The sequence below is a fragment of the Bubalus kerabau genome, chromosome 1 (assembly GCF_029407905.1).
Source record: "Bubalus kerabau isolate K-KA32 ecotype Philippines breed swamp buffalo chromosome 1, PCC_UOA_SB_1v2, whole genome shotgun sequence".
Lineage (NCBI taxonomy): Eukaryota > Metazoa > Chordata > Mammalia > Artiodactyla > Bovidae > Bubalus > Bubalus kerabau.
Window position 1 is genome coordinate 255,924,925 of NC_073624.1, and position 24,201 is coordinate 255,949,125.

The window sequence follows — 24,201 nt, forward strand, 5'->3', positions numbered from 1 at the left end:
GAATATCAAGCCTAAAAGATGCCTTTGACCTCAGATTTTTTAAAATAAAATATTTTTAATAATTAGCTGAGTTTTTAAGTTGTCATGTAATTATAACTTTTCTTCAGAAAATAAATGCCTTCTTCTGGCAATAGTTTAGATGTTGTCTTGATCTTCAAAGAGAATGTTCTAGAATAATGGGGAGGCTTACACACATACATACACACAACTCTATAGGTTATACAGTAAAGCACTTAAGATTATGTTCAAATTCACATAATCAAGTGAATATATTCTTTCTAATAATTTCCCTGGAAAAGCTGAACTACGTGTCTTTTATAGCCTCCTGCTATGGTCTAAAAACTTTCTTTCTCCTTAAAATTCTTTTCTTTGGATTATTTAAGGAGATTTTATAAATCCAAAGGAAAGTGAGTCTCTCTACTTTTTTTCTCAAACTTTCTTTTGGCCTCAAAATAATGACATTCAGTTTTCTTTTTATCAGATTCATATAACACTTAGTTCTTCATGAATTCCCTACTCTAAAACTTACATCTGCTACTCACATTGAAGACTTGTCTCACACACAAGCTATTAAAAACACAGTTATGAGTGTGCACATGTACAGTGTGTTCCGTGAGGGCAGGCCTTATGTCTTTGTGTCTGCCACTTCATTCTCACCACCTTATATACTGCTTGCATGTGTGCTAAGTTGCTTCAGTCACGTCTGATTCTTTGCGACCCTGTGGACTGTAGACCACCAGGCTCTCCTGTCCATGGGATTCTCCAGGCAAGAATACTGGAGTGGATTGCCATGCCCTCCTCCAGGGGATCTTCCCGACCCAGGGATTGAACCCATGTCTCTTATGTCTCCTGCATTGGCAGGCGGGTTCTTTTCCACTAGCACTACCTGGGAAGCCTGTCCGACTCTGTGCGACCCCATAGACGGCAGCCCACCAGGCTCCCCCGTTCCTGGGATTCTCCAGGCAAGAACACTGGAGTGGGTTGCCATTTCCTTCTCCAATGCATGAAAGTGGAAAGTGAAAGTGAAGTCGCTCAGTCCTGTCTGACTCTTAGCGACCCCATGGACTGCAGCCTACCAGGCTCCTCCGTCCATGGGATTTTCCAGGCAAGAGTACTGGAGTGGGGTGCCATTGCTTTCTCCGATATACGGTTTCAGATCAGATCAGATCAGTCGCTCAGTCGTGTCCGACTCTTTGCGACCCCATGAATCGCAGCACGCCAGGCCTCCCTGTCCATCACCAACTCCCGGAGTTCACTGAGACTCACGTCCATCGAGTCAGTGATGCCATCCAGCCATCTCATCCTTTGTCTTCCCCTTCTCCTCTTGCCCGCAATCCCTCCCAGCATCAGAATCTTTTCCAATGAGTCAACTCTTCGCATCAGGTGGCCAAAGTACTTGAGTTTCAGCTTCAACATCAGTCCCTCCAATGAATACCCAGGATTGATCTCCTTTAGGATGGACTGGTTGGATCTCCTTGCAGTCCAAGGGACTCACAAGAGTCTTCTCCAACACCACAGTTCAAAAGCATCAATTCTTCGATGCTCAGCCTTCTTCACAGTCCAACTCTCACATCCATACATGACCACAGGAAAAACCATATATGGCTTACTACTGATCAAAAAATATCTCTGGAACAAAACAATGAGAAAACACAAGAATTCAATGTGTAAATGAAATGGAAACAATTACATATGGAAAACTGTCACATGATGCCATTTTTTATCAAACAGAAGAAAATCCTCCATTGCTGGTGATATTTAGGACACATTACTATCCTGAATTTCATTGTTTAGGAAAAGATCTGAGTGTGGGTCTCAGCCAGACTTTTGCTAGTGTGGCAAATCATATTATCTGAAGATCTATACACCAATACATAATCCATGCCACAATTTTACCCTATGACATTGACCCTCCTCCACCAAATATTGCCATCTATGTCCCTTTCCCCTTGAACCTGAGAAGAAAATTTTAACTGACTTCATCAATAAATCGGGTGGAAGTCAAGATCGTAACAGGGGATACATTCTGTCTGACGCTCACTTTCTCAGGACATACACCTTGGGAGTTCTGGGACAATATATAAGAAGCCTGTCACCTGAAGTCACCATGCAGGAGAGGTCATGTGGACAGACTACAGAGAGATGGCAAAAGATGCCCAAGGCCCCAGTTGGTTTGGTGAGCAACTTTTTGACTCTTCCCAGGTCAAAAGCATGATGTGAGTAAATAAAGCTGAGACAGAACTGTACAGTTGAGCTTCTTGAAATCATGACCCATGAAAATCATGAGATGAATGATTATTGATATTTTAAACCACTAAATTTGGGGGTAATTCTGTACACACACATTGTGATCAAAACAGCTTGGAAGGCCAAAAGGAACAACTGCCAAAGCTCTAAGAGCGGGGGCACAATGTGAGATCCTGTAGATTTTACTGATCAAAAGTCCTAATGCCATATACCATTGTTGATTCTCTAAAAATCCAGAGTTTTACACCCAATTTTCAAGTGTTGTCTCTTAGAAACTAACTTAAAATTTCAGTACTTTATGTAAGTTATCTGTATTCTAGTTTCATGTGTGTGTGTGTGTGTGTTTGTAAACCTCAGATAGATTTCAAATATGTATCTAAGGGTATAAACTTAAGGGTACAGAAGTACATGAAAGCCACAAAACTTATAATGAAAAGTTCTATGTCTTGATTGAAATTAGAGTTGTCTCTTTAATTTTGCAAGCATTTCAAAGAAGTCCATTTTTGCTTCTTTGCGGTAGAATGGACTTTGATGGAAAAATTGGCTTCTTATTTAAAAAATAGTTCAAATTAATAGTTCTTTCTATTTTGCATCAAATGGATACATTTTTGTTCTACTCAAGGCTTCTCAGCCCACATACTCCATCAACATTCTTTTTTATTTTTTTAAAGCTGTTTCTGATGGGTTATTATCTAAGAGTGGGTTGGTAGAGATTCAATTTAATACAATTTCTTAACTCCAAAAATAACTTTTTTTCATACTAATTTTGCTGCTTTTGAATTTGTTATATCAAGATGTGCCTCTTAAATCCATTTTCACAAAGTAAATATATTTTTTACTAATAATTACCTCTAGCTAATTCTGTCATTAATTTATTTCTGATGGCTGAAGGAAAAACAAACAGACATGAAGACCAAGGGACAAAAAGATGGAGACTTTAATGCAACAATATTTGCCATCAAGCAGGGAATTCAGTTCAGCACTGAATCTAGGTTCCAAGTTTCAGAGGAAGAGATATGGCTAGATCTTTTAAAGCCAAACTATCTCTGTCTCATTTTAGGAAAATAGTGTTTCCAAAAGCTGCAGACTAGATAACCAATAAATGGATTTGTCAATGGTTTGATGGGAAGGTGGCTTCTATTAATACTTTCAGGCACAGTACCCACCTAAGGAGAATGGTGTCCAACTGCCCCTGCTCCATGTGTGATCATTTCAGGATTATGACTCTAGGCAGAGCTGCACCAGTGTCAGCAAATGAAGTGCCAGCTAATAGTTGATCAGCTGTGTTAGATGTTGGTTACTCAGGTGTAAAAGAGCAATTTGTGCTCCAATATATTTTCCTGTTAATGTTCACATGAGGGCCATCTTTGGACCTAATTTCAGTAACTATTGGTAAAACCTTTTGCCATTACCACATATCTCCCTCTGATGGCTGATCTGTCTATCCTAGAGAGTTAAATCCTGTTGGTGAGCCAATAATGAAGTATGTGAGTCATCATGTAGGTTCAATTCAGTTCAGTTGCTCAATTGTGTCCAACTCTTTGCGACCCCGTGAACCGCAGCATGCCAGGCCTCCCTGTCCATCACCAACTCCCAGAGTTCACCCAAACTCATGTCCATTGAGTCAGTGATGCCATCCAGCCATCTCATCCTCGGTCGTCCCCTTCTCCCGCCTTCAATATTTTCCCAGCATCAGGGTCTTTTTAAATGAGTCAGCTCTTCGCATCATGTAGGTAAAAAGTTGGAAATAGCTAAATCTGGATCGGATACTTTGGCAGTTAGAATAGAGCTTCATCAAAGGAAATTTTAATTTAAAAAAAAAATCAAGTAAGTGCCTTTGTGAAGAGGACAGAGGAAACATTTCTTCATTTAACTCCTTATCCTTTACCTAGAAACTACTTCACCTCCTCTTCATATTAGACTTTGGCTGACTTCCAGGCTTACTCTGATCAATCATTTCTTTTTTCAGGAAAAAAAAAAGTAGTTCTTAGTTTCCGAACTTCCAAAGCTTAGTTTCTGGATGTATAAGAATAATTTAAGAAATCCTTCAAAGAAATGTTTTTTCTGTTACCTGCTGGATGCCACTCACAGTTTTCACTTCTACAGTGCCATTTTGGGAGCACTTTCCTTGGTATGAATCCTCAAAACTTTTCTACACCTTTCAAGGCAAATAACATATTAATTAATGTTCAATGGTAATATTAATTAGGTTTCTCTTTAGGGAATTACAAGAAAAGCTTAGACATTTTTATAGGTATAGAAATGTAGAAAGGCCTGTAAGAATAAATACAGAAGAAAATTTTAAAAGTAGATCAGAAGCTGGGAGAAAATAAGTGTCATCAAAAAGAAAATTTAGAAAATGTATCAAAAAAGATCAAGAGGGAGAGTGTATAATTAGGGCCAGCAATACTCCCTTCCATTTCATCACTTTCCTTCCACTTAGATCTGAAGGGATTCTGTTTGCTGATTAGGATTAAAAGCAGAGTTATATTTGGAGATTCAAGAGGTGGCTAAGGAAAGGAAATAAATAATCAGTGGTATACAGAATTACATGGCAGGTTTCTAAATATTAGAATTTACTATTCAAAACTAAAAAAAAAAAAAAAAATTGGAAAAAGCAGAGTACAGTGTGTATAAATTAAAGCTAAGTATCTTTTTTATGAGAACTTCCTGATTCTATTCTTTGCCTTTTTAAACTTGGGATGTGCATTATTATTTATTGATTCATTTATTTATAAGGACTTTTGTCTACTAAGGAATTAACCTTTTGTCTTTCATACCATTTATGTAAAGCAGTCTAAAGTGTTTATCTTAGAATCCTAATGAGGAGGAAATAAACATGAAACACTAGATTCTATTATAAAAGAGAAAAAACCTACTGTTAACAAAAGAAGCTTATGTTTCCAGTTTCTACCACCTTCTGTTTTCCTCAGTTAGGAATAAACTTTAAACAAAGTTTTCCCCAGCAACTCTGTTATCTTTGGAATTAAAACAATTAATTAAATGGGTTTAAAATTAATTAAATGGATTTAAAACCTTGTTCTTAATTGGAAATCAATTGGTTTTGGATAGATCAGAAATAAATGGTAACAGTACATAATCAAAGTAAATTTAGATGGTAAAACTTGTTTCTTCCCTTTCAGTCTGATAAAGAACAACATTAGGTGAAGGTATGCCCAGAAAATATTGCACAGTTATAAAGCACAACAATGAAGCCTTAAATTAAGCTACAACTAAAACCATGTATTTTCAGAGGCACACTTCATAGCTTCTCTCCCCATCTGTATCACTTCATTAAATCAGCACAAAGAACTTTAAAATACCATGGCAAGTAATTTAATAAGAATTACTCAATGTACCTGATCCAATTTTTCTGCAGCTAGATAATAAAAAGGTGAATGTGAAAGCATTTAAGATTTTACTCAGTCTCATGATTTTAAGTACCATCTATAAACTGAGGTCTCCCAAATCTCCATTTCAACCTTGACATCTCCACTGAAATGCAGCCGCACATACAACTGAATTGTTGCAAATTGTTGCAAATGCATACAACTAAGCCTATATGTTATCTCTACAGATAAAACCATGTATTTGATCAGGTCAGTAACTAGGCATCTTTAACTCTCTCTCTCTTTTTTTTTTTTTTTTTCACATCCCACCTCCAATCAATTCACAAGTCTTGTTTTTGCTTCCTCCTGAATCTATACTGAAGTTGATTGTTTCTCAGCATGGTCTCACTGCTGAAGAACTTGTCTGTATCATTATCCTCACCTTTCTGTTTTCCTGCTTCCACTCTTGCTTCTCTGCAGCCTGTTCCCCATGTAGCAACCAGAAATGATTGTCTTCAAGCTTAAATCAGATCATATCACTTTCCAGTAATAAACTCTTCAGTGGCTTCCCTATATCAATAGTCTTAAACTCGAACCCAAACTCCATACCATCGACTCACCTTCCCAGTGTCACTTCCTGTCACTACTACAGCCCACATAGTGGCCTTTCTCCTGCTTTGAGGTGTTTGCATTTTATGTTCTTTCTGCCAAGCACACTTCCACGTTTCAGCTTAAATGTCACCGTCTCACTCCTAGTCACTCTTTAGGCTTTATTACCTATATTTGTCATTATCTCAAATTATATTACTAATTTACAGGTTCATTTTCTGTTTCTCCTTAAGAGAAAGAACGCAGAAAGGGCCCATAATGACGATGTGGTTCAACTTCCTTTTATAGTGTAAGGAGAAGCAGAGGTTCACAAAAGTTATATGTTTTGCTGATATATTTAGGGAGGAAGTCAGAAAGAAAAAGGAATTCTCCTAAGACAGCAGTAGAAGAGAATTCTTCCTGCTCTATTCTCCTAAGTAACACTCATCAATGTTTATTTACTCCAATTATCCCTCCTTTTCCAAGATATCCAGTGGGGGAGAGAGAGCTCCACCATTTCACCACAAACCTGTTTTAACCTACCACAGTTCTAACAAACTATGTCATTCTTATCCACTGGATAGAGTATTTACATATATAGATAGATAGATAATTTATATACCTGTCCATGTCTAGAATGCTTACAAAAAACTGAGATGCTTTATCCAATAACTTCTGTTTATTTGGTGGCACCAGACAACTATTTTTCTTTTTTAAATTTTCAGAGTTTCCTTCTACTCCAGCTCCACGTCATGGAGTAGAATATGGTGGGAAGCTCTCAATTAGAGTGTGCTATGGCTTTGAGATGCAATCTCAAAAACAAAAGAATGATCTATGTTCGTTTCCAAGGCAAACCATTCACTATCACAGTAATCCAAGTCTATGCCCCAACCAGTAAGATTGCCGGGAGAAATATCAATAACCTCAGATGTGCAGATGACACCACCCTTAGGGCAGAAAATGAAGAAGAACTAAAGAGCCTCTTGATGAAAGTGAAAGTGGAGAGTGAAAAAGTTGGCTTAAAGCTCAACATTCAGAAAACGAAGATCATGGCATCCAGTGCCATCACTTCATGGCAAATAGATGAGCAAACAGTGGAAACAGTGGCTGACTTTATTTTTCTGGGCTACAAAATCACTGCGGATGGTGATTGCAGCCATGAAATTAAAAGACGCTTGCTCCTTGGAAGGAAAGTTATGACCAACCTAGATAGCATATTCAAAAGCAGAGACATTACCTTGCCAACAAAGGTCCGTCTAGTCAAGGCTATGGTTTTTCCAGTAATCATGTATCAATGTGAGAGTTGGACCAAAAAGAAAGCTGAGCACTGAAGAATTGATGCTTTTGAACTGTGGTGTTGGAGAAGACTCTTGAGAGTCCCTTGGACTGCAAGGAGATCCAACCAGTCCATCCTAAAGGAGATCAATCCTGGGTATTCATTGGAGGGACTGATGTTGAAGCTGAAACTCCAATACTTTGGCCACCTCATGCAAAGAGTTGACTAATTTGAAAAGACCCTGATGCTGGGAGGGATTGGGGGCAGGAGGAGAAGTGGATGACAGAGGATGAGATGGTTGGATGGCATCACCGACACAATGGACATGGGTTTGGGTGGACTCCGTGAGTTGGTGATGGACAGGAAGGCCTGGCGTGCTGCAGTTCATGGGGTTGCGAAGAGTCGGACACAACTGAGCGACTGAACTGAACTGAACTGAATGGGGAGCTACTGTGTGATGTACTTAGAGTTGTGCATTAGGAAGGTTGCTCTATAGCAGAAGACAAAATTGGAGCAGAGACAGACAGCTCAGCTGAAAGACAATGAAAGAGACCATGGGAATGGGACAAGAGACTAGTTCAAGAGATTAGAGAAGTCAAACCAATACAATTCTATTTTAGACATGTTTGAGGTATTGTACAACCTAAAATGCAGATCTAGACACAGGAAAAATATCAGAACTCATGATATAGTGTGTGTGTGTGTGTGTGTGTGTGTGTATGATATATAAGTTTAAGTTGACATAAGAGTTGATGATCTCACTAAAGGAGTAACAATGAGCATTATCCCTTGCATGTAAGAGATGAAAAGAAGAAGGGGCATTTAAGAAGATGGGGGCTTTGTCAGAGTAGTTTCCTCTTTGTCAAAGGAAAATCAGCAGACCAGCATCATTAAATCAAGAGCACTTTTCTTTCTTTAAAACATTTACGTGGCATTAGAAGATTCTTTTTTAGATTGTACTTTAGATTTCCTAAATGGCTCAGATGGTAAAGAATCTGCCTGCAATGCAGGAGACCTGGGTTCAATCCCTGGGTCAGGAAGATACCCTGGAGAAGCCATTCCCTCCAGTATTCTTGCCTGAGAAATCCCACGGACAGAGGAGCCAAGCGGGCTACAGTCCATGGTGTCGCAAAGAATCAGACATGGCTAAGTGACTAACAATTTCACTTAGATTTTCTTTAATTTCAGAAAGGACTTTTTTAACATATTTATCCCTATCCTAGTAATAGCATAATTAATTAAAATAACAGGATAACAATTAAAGATCAGAAATCTTAAAACATTCCTTTTCTATAGAGAAAAAAATGAGTACATATTTTATCAGCAACCTAAGTAAACTAGTGAATTTTGCATCCATCCATTCAAGAAGTAGTTTCTAACCATAGAAGACACTTAATTTGGAATTGTTTCTGAGTAGAGAAATAGGACTGGAGACGATTAGTGGGAGAAATAAAAATTATGCCCCTCATTCTTTGGCAAACAGATGTTTGTAGTTTATTAGCAAGAAAAGTAAGTAAATAATTTAAAGTCATTATAATTTAGATATGATGGTGCACACACTTTCTTAATGTGGGTTCTTAAGCCACAGTGGTGACAAATAAGCAGACAGGACTTTCTTCTTTGTTCTCTTTTCCTTTGTTGTAATCACTGTTAACTACTCATTTCTTGAAACTATCTCACTCATTAATTCAATATTGTTTCAATAAATATTTACCAAGAGCCTATGATGTTCCAAGCATCTGTCTAGGTCTGGACAATCCAGCCCAGAGCAAAGCAAACAAAAATTTCTGACTTCTTGTGATATACTAATGGATATTTATACTAATGAAATTTAATTAAAATGTTAATATTTTTGATTAAATATCTATTGCACTATATCATTGTACAGTATTCACATATAATTTGTTTTTACACATTTATATACTTGTGTCCCAAATGGTTGTTCTTTTTGACAGTATGTTTATGTGCTCCAGGGAACTGAATCAACTGGTTGTTGTTGCTACTTTCCAGCAAAGGACAACGGAAAATCTGCTTGTCTCTTCCTTATTTCCTACTTCAAAATCATTGCCATGTTTTAAATACTAGTCTTTTGTTTTTTGAGAAGGTAAAAACATTATAAGAGTTGTTGATATATTGATCATATTAACAGAAATGTATAGAAGAAATCTAACAAATAGGTAAGGAATAATAGAACTAGAAAATCTTCATTTTGCAAGATTTAATATAAAAACTGATCTTGCTAGCAGTCATCAATGGTTCCTAAAACTATTAGGTAAATAGTTGATGGCCATTCTATAATGGATAAAGCTGAACCTCTTGATCAATCTTAATATCACTAAAAGTAGGAAAATCAGATATCATGTGTTTCCTAATGTAAAACAATAAGAAGCACATAGACCACTTATGTTTTACAAATTAAATAAAATGAAATTTGAATCCCTGAATCTAATCAAGATTATAGATACACCACTATACAGAGAAAATAAGTCTGAATAAATATGCTAAATTGATCCACAAAATTGTCAGTCAAATGTGTAATGGGTGAAATCCTATAAAACAAACAACCTGGTTTAAAAGAAATGACCTTGAGAGGAAGATAAAGAGAAATAGTGGAAAGAGGGGAAGTGTTTTGGATTTAAAAAGATTTAAGTCATAAAACGTTCAATTGTGATATGTGAGACTTGTTTGGATTCAAATTCAAGTAAATAAACTATAACGAGATAGTTTTAGACAACTGGCAAGGTTTAAACATGCATATATTGGCTGATATAAAATAATTACTGCTAATTTTGTTAGATATGAGAATATACTGTGATTATATTTTAAATTCTTCTCTGTTAGACATATTATGGAAGAAATTATATCATATCTAGAATTTTATTTAAAATACACTCACAGTAAAATAAAAGAACAATTATAAGGTGAGAAATAAGATGAAAGGTGTTCAAAAGTTCAGTATTTGTGATTCATGGGGCTTCATTCTTATACTTCACTTTTAAAACTTTTTTTTATAAAATATAATTTTAATTTTTAAAATTTTTTCTCATATTGATGTTATGAAGCCCACATTGGTGTGATACTTGTGTGCAGGGACATCATGTCAAATAGGACGTTAGAAAGCATTTGCTTTTCATTCTCATGACTGGCAGCTAAAGAGAAGGGAAACAAAAAGACTTCGGAATGCTGAAGGATATAATAAGCTGGATTCAAAAGAAATTGGAGAGATGGAATATCCTAATTCACATCCATATTAAGTGATATTCAAAGATTTCTGAAAAAACTCCCTAATCTCTCCTTGATTATCAGTTTTATACTTACTTAACTACTTTGCCTGGAACTGACAGTTTGGTGATGTCTGGTCACTAAATCATCTTCACAGTGCCAGAACACTATCAGTCAAATAAGGTGACCTTTCCCAGAACAAAATCTTCCTGCGTGTGTCTTAGCAAATGTTGACAAAAGTATACGAGAACAAGAGTGATAATAAGATTTATCATATTGAGGCACTGGGTAATAGGAATTCTTCTATAAATTAACAACCATAGTTGACATTATTTGTGCCTTTGTGAAAATGTCAACACAGCCTAACATCTGTCCTGTCAGACAAGAAAGACACAACTCATTTGATATAGTTAGAGCTCCCCTTATTCCTGAAAAGGTCACTTGCTCTTTAACCTGCTCTGCATAATTAGCAACCAGCAGATAACATCACTAGAAATCAAGGCCTCCTGTTCAGATTGTACTGACAAGGAAAACACTATTTGTCCTATCTCTAAATCAATTGTTTCATGGTGTGAAAGCCTCAAATGTTTAACACTACTACGCAATAACTAATATTATCACTACTCCTTACACACATACATAAATCAAGAACCTTTACAATCTAACACTTGAATGCTATTTTTCTCTTTCAGAAAGGGTTCACTTTCACTTGAAAATATTTCATAGTTCTAAATAATCCCCATGAATGTCTTTTTGTAAACACTGTTTTATCCCCTTCAGCAAAACAATACTATGTGAATCTGATGGCTCTGAAATTTTGATCTTGCAATAACAGATAAAACACTTTTTGTCTAATTTCTAACAAGTTGGACTATCTTTATATTATGCAAAGGTATACATATCCTTCTTAAAATAAAAAGGAAGAAAATTTTATTCTTACTTCTATCCAATCTGTGAACTTTAGTTTGTCCCCCTGCAAACAAAAATGTGATGGTAGCTCTGCAGACAAAAACAAAATTTGAAACCACGTCTTTAGCAAATCTTGATCATCTTCTATGTTCAAGCTTTAGGCTAAGCAATATCGAAGATCTCTCAGACTCAGATATCTCCCTTAGTTCATAATTTAGGCAAAGAGCCCAGACCAACATTTTAAGTGTTACAACTTTGATGAAAGGTAGAAAGTAATTTGTTTTTTTTTTTTTTACAAACCTGTAGAGTTAAAAAATAAGTTATCACACTGATCAATGAAACAGAATATTTGGTCCAGAAATAGAACCGCACATTATATGGTCAATTGACTTTCAATCACACTGTAAAGACATTTCAATGAAGAAAGGCTAGTCTGTCCAACCAAAGGAACCTCTACTTGACTACTGCACAAATTCAAAACGGATCATGGGCCAGACTGTAAAATAAAACTTCTAGCAGGAAAAAAAAAGGAGACAATATTTACAGCCTTGGATTCAGCAAAAATTTCTTAAAAGTTCAGCCATTAAAATATGAATAAATTGAACTCATGAAAATTTAACAACTTCTGCTCTTTGAAAGAAACTATTGAGAAAAGGAAAATACAAGTCACAGACTTGGAAAAATATTTGTGAAACCTATATGTAATAAAGGACATGTATCTAGGATATTTAAGGTACTCTCAAAACTCAATAAGGAAATAAACCACTTAATAAAAATAGATGTATACAGAAAGATTTGAATAAGCATAAGACCAAAGAAGATATATGGATGACAAATAGGCACATAAATATATTTAGCATCATTAGTCATTAAGGAAATGCAAATTAAAACCACAATGAGATACTAAGACATAGCATCAGAAAGATGTACAGCAACTGGATTTCTCAAATACTGCTAGTAAGAATGCAAAACAGTTTGAAAAAATACTCTGACAGTCTTTTGTAAAGTTAAAAGGTACAGTTACCATTACAACCCATAAATTCTAACCTTTGATATTTACTTCAGAGAAATAAAAAACTTACACAAAAATCTATATCCTGTATGCAAGTGTTTATAGTAGCTATATTCATCTAAAAAGTGGAAACTATTCAAATGCCTTTTGATTGGTGAATGTATTAAGGAAATACACATTCATACAATGAAATAATAAGCAAGCAAGAGGAATAAATAAGTGATTTACAATATAATATGAATGACTATCAAATGTTTTGTGCTAACTGTATGAAGCCAGGCTCAGGAGACTACATACTGTATGATTCGACTTGAATGACATTCAGAATATGCAGAACTATAGGGATGGGAAACTGATGAGCCAGAGTCTGAGGGTACAAAGGAGGCATTCCCCACAAAGGGGTCTAAGGGAAATCCTGAAGGATGAAACTTCTATGTCTTGATTGTAGTGGCTCTATGACTACATGCATTTGTCAAAAGTCATAGAACTAACACTGAAAAGGGGGGGCTGTGAGTTCAGAGGAAGGAAAACATCTCACTGATAAAGAGAAATTAGGCAATAAAAGTAATGTCACTTCATGGTTGGAAATATCCTAAGGAAGAAAACTGCAGACTATACACAGAAATCAACATGAAAAGCAGTTGTAAGGAACTAACTGGGGAATACTGCCTAGGGAAAAACTAGAAAGCTTTGAGTTATATGCCAAAAAAGTGAACCTGTCTATGAGACCATCATAAACATAGGAGAATTTTAGAATGGAAATAACATATATTTGTACTCAAGACAAGGGAATCATTTATAGTTTCTCAAAATGTCTTGTGCCTGAGAGATCGTATTTCTGATTCAGTAAATAGAATTAATGGCCCAGAAACATGCATTTTTAACAGAAGGCCCAACACCAAGCCCAGGTATTTCTGATGCAGTGTTTTCTTGAAACTTGGAAGAAAATTATTGGGATATTCTGTCAACCAGTAAAGTGGTTTTATCCATTGTTTGATAAAAGTGCTAAGAGCTGTCTACTCTACGTGTCTGTACAGGGGAGAGGTTCAGAATGCCATCTGCAGCTTCATCCCTTGAATGTTACCTGCTCTAGGAGCAAATGGAGCCACTGGGCACTTGTATATTGTGAATTACAAATATATAGATTACATCTATTTTTTGAGGCATCAGTTGTGAAAGTAAGAATGCTGAATCAGGAGTCACCAGACCTCTGTCAATATCTTAATATTTACTGTGTGGCTCTAAGGCAGCTACTAAACTTCTCAAGTTTTCAACAACGTGCATGTAAATTAAAATGCCTACTCTCTCGGCCTCAGGGGACTTAAAGGTTCATAAGAAATCTTGTTTGTGAAAGCTTCTTGAAATAATCTACCAAGTGCTATACAAATGTGAGACATTTTAATCCCTTTGGGTTAAATCATTAAATCTCCAGACAACTCTATTTAAATGCAAATATGTTGTATAAAAAGGTATGACATTAGCACATATATTAGAATTTCAGCTATGCATTAGGCTACATGGTATTTTCACAAACATCTGACACTGAAGAAATGGGTAGTAAGACCATTACATTTTGATGGGAGTGGTGAAGAAACTGTAGATGGGGCAAAACTCTACCTCTACTCTCTTAGGGTCTCCAGCTGGACCCAAGAATGAAATTGATATAAGACAGGCTAACAGGAGGAAAACAGATTTCAGTTAACACAAGTTTTACATAATATGGAAGCCTACATAAGGAAATAAAGCTCTAAAGAAGGGGCAAAACCTAAAGGCTTTGATACTAGGTTGAACAAAGACAAGCAATTGAGGAAAAGTAGCTAAAATATTGGGAGAGGCTAAAGGAATTTAAGAATTATTTTAAAAATGTGTTTTTGTACAGAATTCTCTTCAGCCTCAAGTCATCTTCTCTGGTGATAAGAATGTTTCTTTCCTTCAGGTATAGGAAGGATGTTTTCGCACGGGAGTCTTATCTCTTGCTTTTAGAACAAAAAAGGAGATCAGAACATTCTTCTTATACCTGGTGTTTTTCAAATGCCTTTAGCTCAAAATAATTTTTATGCCAAAGTGGCATATTTGGGGATGGCATATACTGGTATCCTTTATAAGCACTGGATCTTCCATGGTGGCTCAGATGGTAAACAATCTGCCTGCAATGCAGGAAACCCAGGTTGGATCCCTGGGTGGGAAAAATCTCCCGGAGAAGGGAATGACTACCCACTCCAGTATTCTTGCCTATAGAATTCCATAGGCAGAGGAGCCTGCCGGGCTACAATCTATGGGATCACAAAGAGTAGGGCATGACTGAGTGACTAACACTTTCAGAAGAATAAAGAAAGGAAGAGGAAGAGAGTTGGGGAAAATTCACTGTGTGAATCTGAAGAATAGGCCTAGGAAACTTACATTGCTTGAGGTCCAAAAACAGACATGAAAGGATTCGAAAGCCAACAGGCTTATTTTAAGGTATTCCTCAGGCCTGGTACTGATCATCAAAAAGAAAATACATTTCAAAAAACATAACTTTTTATTTTTCCTAGAAGCAAACAAGGAAGGGAATAATATATATAGCTCAGCAATATGTTACATACGATCTCTTTGTTGATATATATATGTGTATATATAGGTACTGTGCTGTGCTAAGTTGCTTCAGTCGTGTCCAACTCCTTGCAACCCTATGGACTGTAGCCCACCAGGCTCCTCTGTCCATGGGATTCTCAGGCAAGAATACTGGAGTGGGTTGCCATTTCCTTCTCCGGGGGATCTTCTCAACCCAGGGATTGAACCCACGTCTCTTATGTCTCCTGCATTGGCAGACAGGTTCTTTACCGCTAGTATCACCTGGGAACTTATGTATATATAGGTACACGTGTTTGGCCCAAGGATGCTCTGTGGATGTACCAAACTGTGTGGAACACAAAGCAGTATCCCTACTGGGCTGTTGGAACCATTATACGTATGAATGCCCCACTACTCTACCCTGTCCAGGGTTTTAAATTTAGATGCCCAGTATATTGCGGGGAGAATTGGGACCTGATGTTTTTCAGTTTCCATTTTAGACCCTCTCAGTAAAGTGAACTGGGCTATGGTATTGACAGAAAGAACCTGTAGGCACCAGCTTTCACAGATACTCAAAGGCCTTAGGCCTCCAGAGAACAGGGAAAGGACAAAAGTCGAACCAGGCCCGGTAGCTTATTTGCACGTACTCAATGTCATCCTTTCCTTTCCTGTAACTCAAGTTGAAGGCTTTTATGTGACATTAATAATATCAGAGTTCTGATTATAAATAGGGAGGGCAATGGCACAATCTAAGAAAGAAGGCTATTCTGATGAAGATGCATTTGAATCACTTAGATGGCTTGGTAGTTGCTTGAGTTAAAGGCAGCCAAGTGTGTTGACCCTTGGGGTTTACGTGTGCATCTCAATTACAAAGACAGTTTCACCTTTGGAATTAGCCTTGAAAACTGCTGCAGGCTCTAAAATCTCCCAGGCAGAATAACTTGCCCAAACAGAGCCAGATTTGGCTGGGGTGCATTAGAACTTCCCCTGAGCATTCCACCTGCCATCTATAAAGGCTGATAAACAAACTGGAGCTATGAAAGGAATACAAGAAAATCATAGAAAAAAAAATCTTTCAAGAATAACTACCTATCTGGACTCTTATTCAATCACTGTTTTGCAAATGAAAAATGAGTTCCAAATGTAGAATTAATTTTGCACAAAACCTCTGTGTACTTGTCTTCATACTCATATCTGACATTTGGCAGTGAGACACAAGTTCAACTCCTTAGAATTCACTTTTTTCTTTTAAATATTAATTAACAAAAGATTTCTGAAAAGCAGAGCATTCCCATGACAGCAAATGCATAATGTACAAGAAGATACAGAGAGGCAAAATAGTCTTCTCTTTCATCTTTGCCCCAGCCACTTGTTCCTTTTCTAGAAGCTACCAACATCGTCAATTTCAGAAATAGTCTACATATACAAACATGTGTGTGTGTGTATTTCCTTTCCTCTTTTCTCTTTACCCAAATAGTTATATATTACAGCAAAGAAGTAAGATCCAAAGAGTACCTTTGTCTCTGTCTATATATATATATATATGTATATAGTTATATATAAATTTCCCTTATTGTTAATGGTGGCATCATGTTTCGTTGTGTGGATACAGCATAATTTATTTAACTGAATCCCGTCCTTCACCACTTAACTTATGATCCTCATATTATAACACTGAATATTAGTGACAGTATCATTTCACACAAGTGTGAGACTACACTAGATAAATGCCTAGAAATTCCGGGGAAAAAGAACATGTTTTCAATTTTGTTATATGTTACAGAATTTGTCTACCTAAAGATTTGTATCAACTCACAAACCAATAACGCCTAAGATTTTCTATTTCCTTATGTTACTGAAAATTTTGATCTTTGACGATTAGATAAATGAATGTTGGAATTTTATGTGGTTTTAATTTGCCTTCTTCCCAAAATAAGTGAGATCAAATGTCTTTTTATATACTTAAAACCTCTTTTATTTCTTTTCTGTGAACTGTTTCTGTCCTTCTGTTGTGTCTTTAGTCTGGTTGATTCATAGGAACTTCTTGCCTACTAACTGCTAAATGTGATATAAGTATTTTTTCCAAGATTTTGTCTTTTGTTCTTTTGTTTTTTAATTGTCATTGTTGCTGTCTTTTGATGTTGTCTTTTGCCAAATAGATTTCTTCTTAAATTTTATTTTATTGCCATATTAAATTTTTATGAGTTTTATTTTTTGTGTTATATTTGAAAATACTTCTCAATGCCAAATTTATTTTTTAAATTATCTCATATTCTCCATACTGCTTTTATTGTTTTATGTTCTTTACTTATAAGATTCTTCTGAAATTTATTTATTCATATAAGAAATTAGGGAGGTATCTACAAAAACTTTTCTTATAAAAGTTATATTGTGGTCCTAACACTATTTGTTGAATAATCTATTTTTCTACGGTATGAAAAGTCTCTTGTATCATGATCATATTCTCTTATATATTTGGCTTTATTGCTGGACCAAATATAATCTGTTCTATTAATTCATCTGGTTTTTTTTTTGTCTAGTAGCATTCTAACTCTTTTAACTTTATATATAAAATAAACATAATTATATAATAAGCATTTTAAACATATAATAAGCATAATGATTATATATATAATAAGCATTAGTATTTGAAACATCAAATTTTCCTCTTTTCTCACTCTTTCTGTTTCTATTCTCTCTTTCATGTGCACTCATTCCTTTTTCAAAGTATCATTTTTATTCTTGCATATTTTGATTCCCAAATGAATTTTAGAACCAGTTTCTCATATACCCAAACATTCTATTGGAATTTTATTGGTACAGTATTAAATTCTAGATAATAATTCATTTTCTCTGGATTTTTAACAACTCAAAGAATAGTCTGGAGTATTAAGATATGTACCTACCACAATGCACACATGAGAAAGATTCACACAGGCATATATGGAATTCTCCCTCCTCTCTTTCCTAATTTCCTGTTTGGAAACTGAGGTCTTGTGTCCTGGTTCTGGAGAAATGTAGAGAGAAATACATTTTCTCTGTGAGGTATAAAAAATCTGCCTGCAATGCAGGAGACCCCAGTTCAATCCCTGGGTTGGGAAGATTCCCTGGAGAAGGAAACGGCAACCCACTCCAGTATTCTTGCCTGGAGAATGCCATGGACAGAGGAGATTGGCAGGTTGCAGTCCATAGGGTTGCAAAGACTCAGGCAGGAGTGAGCAACTTTCAATTTCACTTTCATGAGCTGTGAAGACAAACACATGTCCTTTGAGAGGCTGCGTGGTACTGCCAATATAAGAACCACTGGGAGAACTTTCACTAATGAGCCATCTTTTGAAAAGACTCAGCATTATTCCTGCATATACAAGGCAGAACATTTGTATATATTGAGATGTGCCTATTCAGGTTCTTTGTCTATTAATCAGATTAATTATTTTCTTGCTACTGAATTATTTGAGTTTCTTGCATATTTTAGATATGCTGACAAAGGTCTGTATAGTCAAAACTATGGTTTTCCTAGTAGTCATGTACAGATGTGAGAGATGGGCCATAAAGAAGGCTGAGCACTGAAGAACTGGTGTTTTTGAACTGTGGTGCTGGAGAAGACTCTCGAGAGGCCCTTGGACAGCAAGGAGATCAAACAAGTCAATCCTAAAGGAAATCAACCTTGAATATTCACTGGAAGGACTGCTATTGAAGCTGAAGCTCCAATACTTTGGCCACAGGATATGAAGAGCCAGCTCATTGGAAAAGACCCTGATGCTGGGAAAGATTGAAGGCAGGAGGAGAAGGTGGCGATAGAGGATGAGGTGGTTAAATGTCATCACCAACTCAATGGACATGAGTTTGAACAAACTTCAAGACATAGTGAAGGACAGGAAGCCTGGTGTGCTGCAGTCCATGGGATCACAAAGAGTCAGACACGACTTAGCAACTAGCCAACAACAGATAAATGTTTGCGAGTATTTTCTTCCATCCCGTAGGCTATCTCCTAACTCTGTTAATTGCTTTGTTTGCTGTGCAGGATATTTTTACCTTGATATAATCCCATTTCTCCATTTTTTCTTTTATTTCCTGTGTTTTGGAGTATATATCCAAAAATTCATTACCCAGATGAATTTCAAGAAACTTTCACCTTGTGTTTCCTTATGGTAAAACTAGTTTTAAATTTTCAGGTCTTACATTTCAATCTTCATCCATTTTGATTTGATTATTGTATATGATATGAGATAGTTGGTCCAATTTTATTTTTCTGCATGTGGATATCCAATTTTCTCAACACCATTTGTTAAAGAGGGCTATCCTTTCCCCATTGTATGTTCTTGACATCTTTGTCAAAGATCAATTGACCATGAATGTTTGGATTTGTTTCTAGGTTCTCTATTGTGTTCCATGGATCTATGTGTCTATTTTTATTTTACTTTATTCCTGAAGCTATTGTAAATGGAATCATTTCCTTAATTTGTTTTTCAGATAGTTCATTTTTGGTGTAGAGAAATATTGTTGATTTCTGAATGTTGTATCCTGCAAATTTACCAACTTCATTTATTCATTCTAACATGTATTTTTGGTGGAGTCTTTAGGGTTTTTTATGTATAAGACCATGACATCTGCAAACAGATAATTTTACTTCATCTTTTCTGATTTAGATGCCTTTTATTTCTTTTTCCTCTTATAACTTTGGCTAGGAATTCCAGGGGTATTTTCAGTAGAAGTAGGAAGAGTCAGCATCCTTTCCTCATCTTGAGTAGCTTTCAGCTTTCTATCATTGAGTCATATTAGCTGTGAGCATGTCATATATGGTCTTTCTTATGTCCAGGTATGGTTTTTCTCTACCCACATTGTTGAAAGTGCTTATAATGAGAGGATGCTGAATTTTGTCAGATGCATTTTTTTGTACTTATTGAGATGACCATCTGATTTTTATCCCTCCTTCTGTTAATGTGGCATATCATACCGATTGATTTGTGAATGTTAAACCATCCTTTCATCCCAAAGATAAATACCACTTGATTATGGTATGTGATCCTCCCAGTGTATTGTTGAACTCAATTTGCTAATTTTTTGTTGGCGGTTTTGTATCTAATTTCATCAAGAATATTAGTCTGAAGTTTTCTTGTACGATCTTTTTCTCACTTTGATATCAGGTAATGCTGGCCTTTTGAAGTGTTTATTCCTCTTCAATTTTTTGAAAGAGTTTGAGAGGGATTGGTGTTAATTCTTCTTTAAATATTTGGTAGAATTCATCCGTGGAACCATCAGCTCCTGGGCTTTTCTTTGTTGGGAGTCTTTTGATTGATGATTTAATCTCCTTATTATGTTTCTTCATGATTCAGACATAACTGGCACATGAAAAAAGAAGGTCAATGCTATTAATCAACAGGGAAATGTAAATCAAAACAACAGTGGGATCTTACACCTGTTGGAAAAGTCATTATTAAAAAGATAAAAGATAATTATTGATAAGAATATGAACAAAATGAAGCATTTGTACACTGTTGGTGGGAATATAAAATGGTGAAACTGCTATGAAAAACTGTATGGAGAGTCCTCAAAAACAAAAAAAAGAGTTACCATATTACCCACCAATCCCACTATCCCACTTCTGGGTATATATACAAAGGAAATGATATCAGTGTCTCAAAGAGATAACCATACTCCCATGCTCATTGCTGCATTATTCACATTAGCCAAGATACAGAATCAACCTAAGTGTCCATTGGAGATAATGAAAATGTGATGTAGACATAGACATAGATATAGGTGAGCGTTTCAGCTTTAAGAAGGAAGGAGATCCTGTTATTTGCAACATCACAGATGGGCCTGCAGGAGCAGTACGCCAAATGAAATAAGCCAGACAGAGCAAGACAAATGCTATATGATCTCACTTCTATGTAGGATCTAGAAAAGTCAAATACCCGTTGCAGAGAATAAAATGGTAGTTGCTAAGAGCTAATAGGGATATGGTGAGGTGAGCGGCAGGGATGTGAAGATGCTGGTCAAAGGGCACAAGGTTTCATTTATGCAAGATGAATAAGTTATGGAGATCTAATATACAGCACTGTGATTATAGTTAATAACATTGTATTATATATTTAAAATTTTATAAGAGAGTAAGTGTTTAATGTTTCCAGTAAACAAAAAATTAGCTATGTGAGGTGATTAATTCGTCAACTAACTTTACAAATGAAAAAAATAAATATGCAATTTCTTTGGGAAACATTCTAGGAAAGTTTTAAATGATGCTTTAAAATTATTTTCTCCAAGGTTATGACTTATTCTATAATTTTCTGTATTTTCTTAAAGCTCTATGATGAACATATGTTAGCCTTATAATTACTACACTGCATAAAATATTACCTACATCAAAAAACCCTGTTGTTATTGATTTATTTGCACACACTTCCATCAATTAAAAAGCATTAATGGGAAAAAAAAAATCTCAGAAGGAAAAGAAAGAAAGCAGACAGGCCAGAGCAGGGATGAGGCTAAGGAAGGAGATGAAGAAGGTGGGAAAGGTTTAAGTGTGGGTCTGAAAGGGCAGGAGGACATTGGACCCGCATCTCAATCCTCAAAGGCTTCAAATGTATGTTTTTTATCTTATCTCCAAATGAAGTTTTCATACAGACATTACATATTTAAATTAAAATATTATTTTGATATATAAAAATATTTAAAATATGCCACAGTTTTTCATGCAATTTTGATATTTCTTGGCCTCCTCCTCCTCTTTCTTTCTCCTTTTCTCCCTTTCTCTTTTGTCTCAAAATATGGATGTGCACAGAGCCTGTTTTGAACCTTAACAGACTCCATCTATATTTGTACTATAACACACTACTGCACTTGAGTGATTTTTTTCACATTTTATATTTGGTGAAAGAAAAATAAAATCAGAATGCTGAAGAAACATCTCATTTTTCTTAAGGTCTTTTCCAAAAGCCCTGCAAAACAAACTATTACAGAATAGGACTAGAAGTGGAGAAAATTAAATAAATAGAAACTAACAACAAGAAACCACAAACAGTAATGGATGATGTGGAGTTTAAATTGAGTAGGAGAAAATGGCTGATTTTGTATGTTTTTGTTAAATCGAAAAAAAGGAAGGTTGAAATATAACAAGAACATTTTGATATGCCACTACACATCTCACCCATTTAAAATATAAATTTGTGCTTATTTAGTATGATATGTCTTTGCTTTTCATATGGTCAGATATTGAAAAGAAAAGCTGGGTCTGAAATTTCTAGAAGAAAATGATAGCAGCTGTAGTGGGAGAAAGGCCTAAATTTCTGAATAAAAAGAAAGTTCCCACTATACTATAGCATTTTACTAGGGCAACATAGCTTTCTTCAGGGTTTTTGAACTGATCTTTTCAAAACAGTTTCTTCAGTTTTAGTTTAGAATTAGCAAGTCTCCAACTATCCATATCTCTTTCTGTGTGATGAAATATGTCAGAAAGCCAAATTGTTTACTTTTAAATTTTAAAAAATGGCTATTAAAATTTTCTTCTGTCATTGATATACTCTAGAGAAAAAGCTCATTGGCTTAGAATCAAATTAATTTAATTTGTCTTCTCTTACTTAGATAATTCAGGGTATATAAGAGTAATAAGAAATTGCTTGTAGGGCTTAACAAAAGGAGAATGATACATGATTCTTAAAACTGATTATTTTTACCCCCTTTGAATGAGTGCATGCATGCTCAGTCATTTTTTTTTAATATAAATTTATTTATTTTAATTGGAGGCTAATTACTTTACAATATTGTATTGGTTTTGCCATACATCAGCATGAACCTGCCACGGGTATACACATGTTCCCCATCCTGAAACCCCCTCCCACCTCCCTCCCCGTACCATCCCTCTGGGTCATCCCAGTGCACCAGCCCCAAGCATCCTGTATCCTGCATCGAACCTGGACTGATGATTAGTTTCGTATATGATATTATACATGTTTCAATGCCATTCTCCCAAATCATCCCATCCTCTCCCTCTCCCACAGAGTCCAAAAGATTGTTCTATACATCTGTGTCTCTTTTGCTGTCTCGCATACAGGGTTATTGTTACCATCTTTCTAAATTCCATATATATGCGTTAGTATAGTGTATTGGTGTTTTTCTTTCTGGCTTACTTCACTCTGTATAATAGGCTCCAGTTTCATCCACCTCATTAGAACTGATTCAAATGTATTCTTTTTAATGGCCGAGTAATACTCCATTGTGTATATATACCACAGCTTTCTTATCCATTCATCTGCTGATGGACATCTAGGTTGCTTCCATGTCCTGGCTATTATAAACAGTGCTGCGATGAACATTGGGGTACACGTGTCTCTTTCAACTCTGGTTTCCTCGGTGTGTATGTCCAGCAGTGGGATTGCTGGGTCATAAGGCAGTTCTATTTCCAGTTTTTTAAGGAATCTCCACACTGTTCTCCATAGTGGCTGTACTAGTTTGCATTCCCACCAGCAGTGTAAGAGGGTTCCCTTTTCTCCACACCCTCTCCAGCATTTATTGCTTGCAGACTTTTGGATAGCAGCCATTCTGACTGCTCAATAATTTTTAACTCTGCAACCCCAAGGACTGTAGCCTGCAAGGCTCCTCTGTCCATGAGATTTTCCTGGTAAGAATACTGGAGTGAGTTGCCATTTCCACCTCCAGGGGATCTTTGTGACCTAGGATCAAGCCTGCTTTTCCTGTGTACCCTGAATTGGCAGGTGATTCTTTACTAATGAGCCAACTGGGAAGCCCATTTTCTTTGAATACATGGAAGCAAAGAGCTTATCAACAGCCCTTTTCAAAAACTGGAGTGAACTGCTTGCAAAACTAATACAGTTATGTAAAGTTTAAAAATAAAATAAAATTTAAAAATAAATAAATTTTTAAAAATTAAAAAAAAAAAGATTTTGCGTACTAACCCTTAGCTTTAGTTTGTTTTCTTCTCTGGTTTCTTCTTATTCCAGTTTCCTCACTTATTTTATTATATTGTGGCTATCTCCTTTAAGTGAATTCCTTAAAAGATTAATGTTGAAATGTATTGTGATGAGCATTTCTTAATTGTTTAAAAG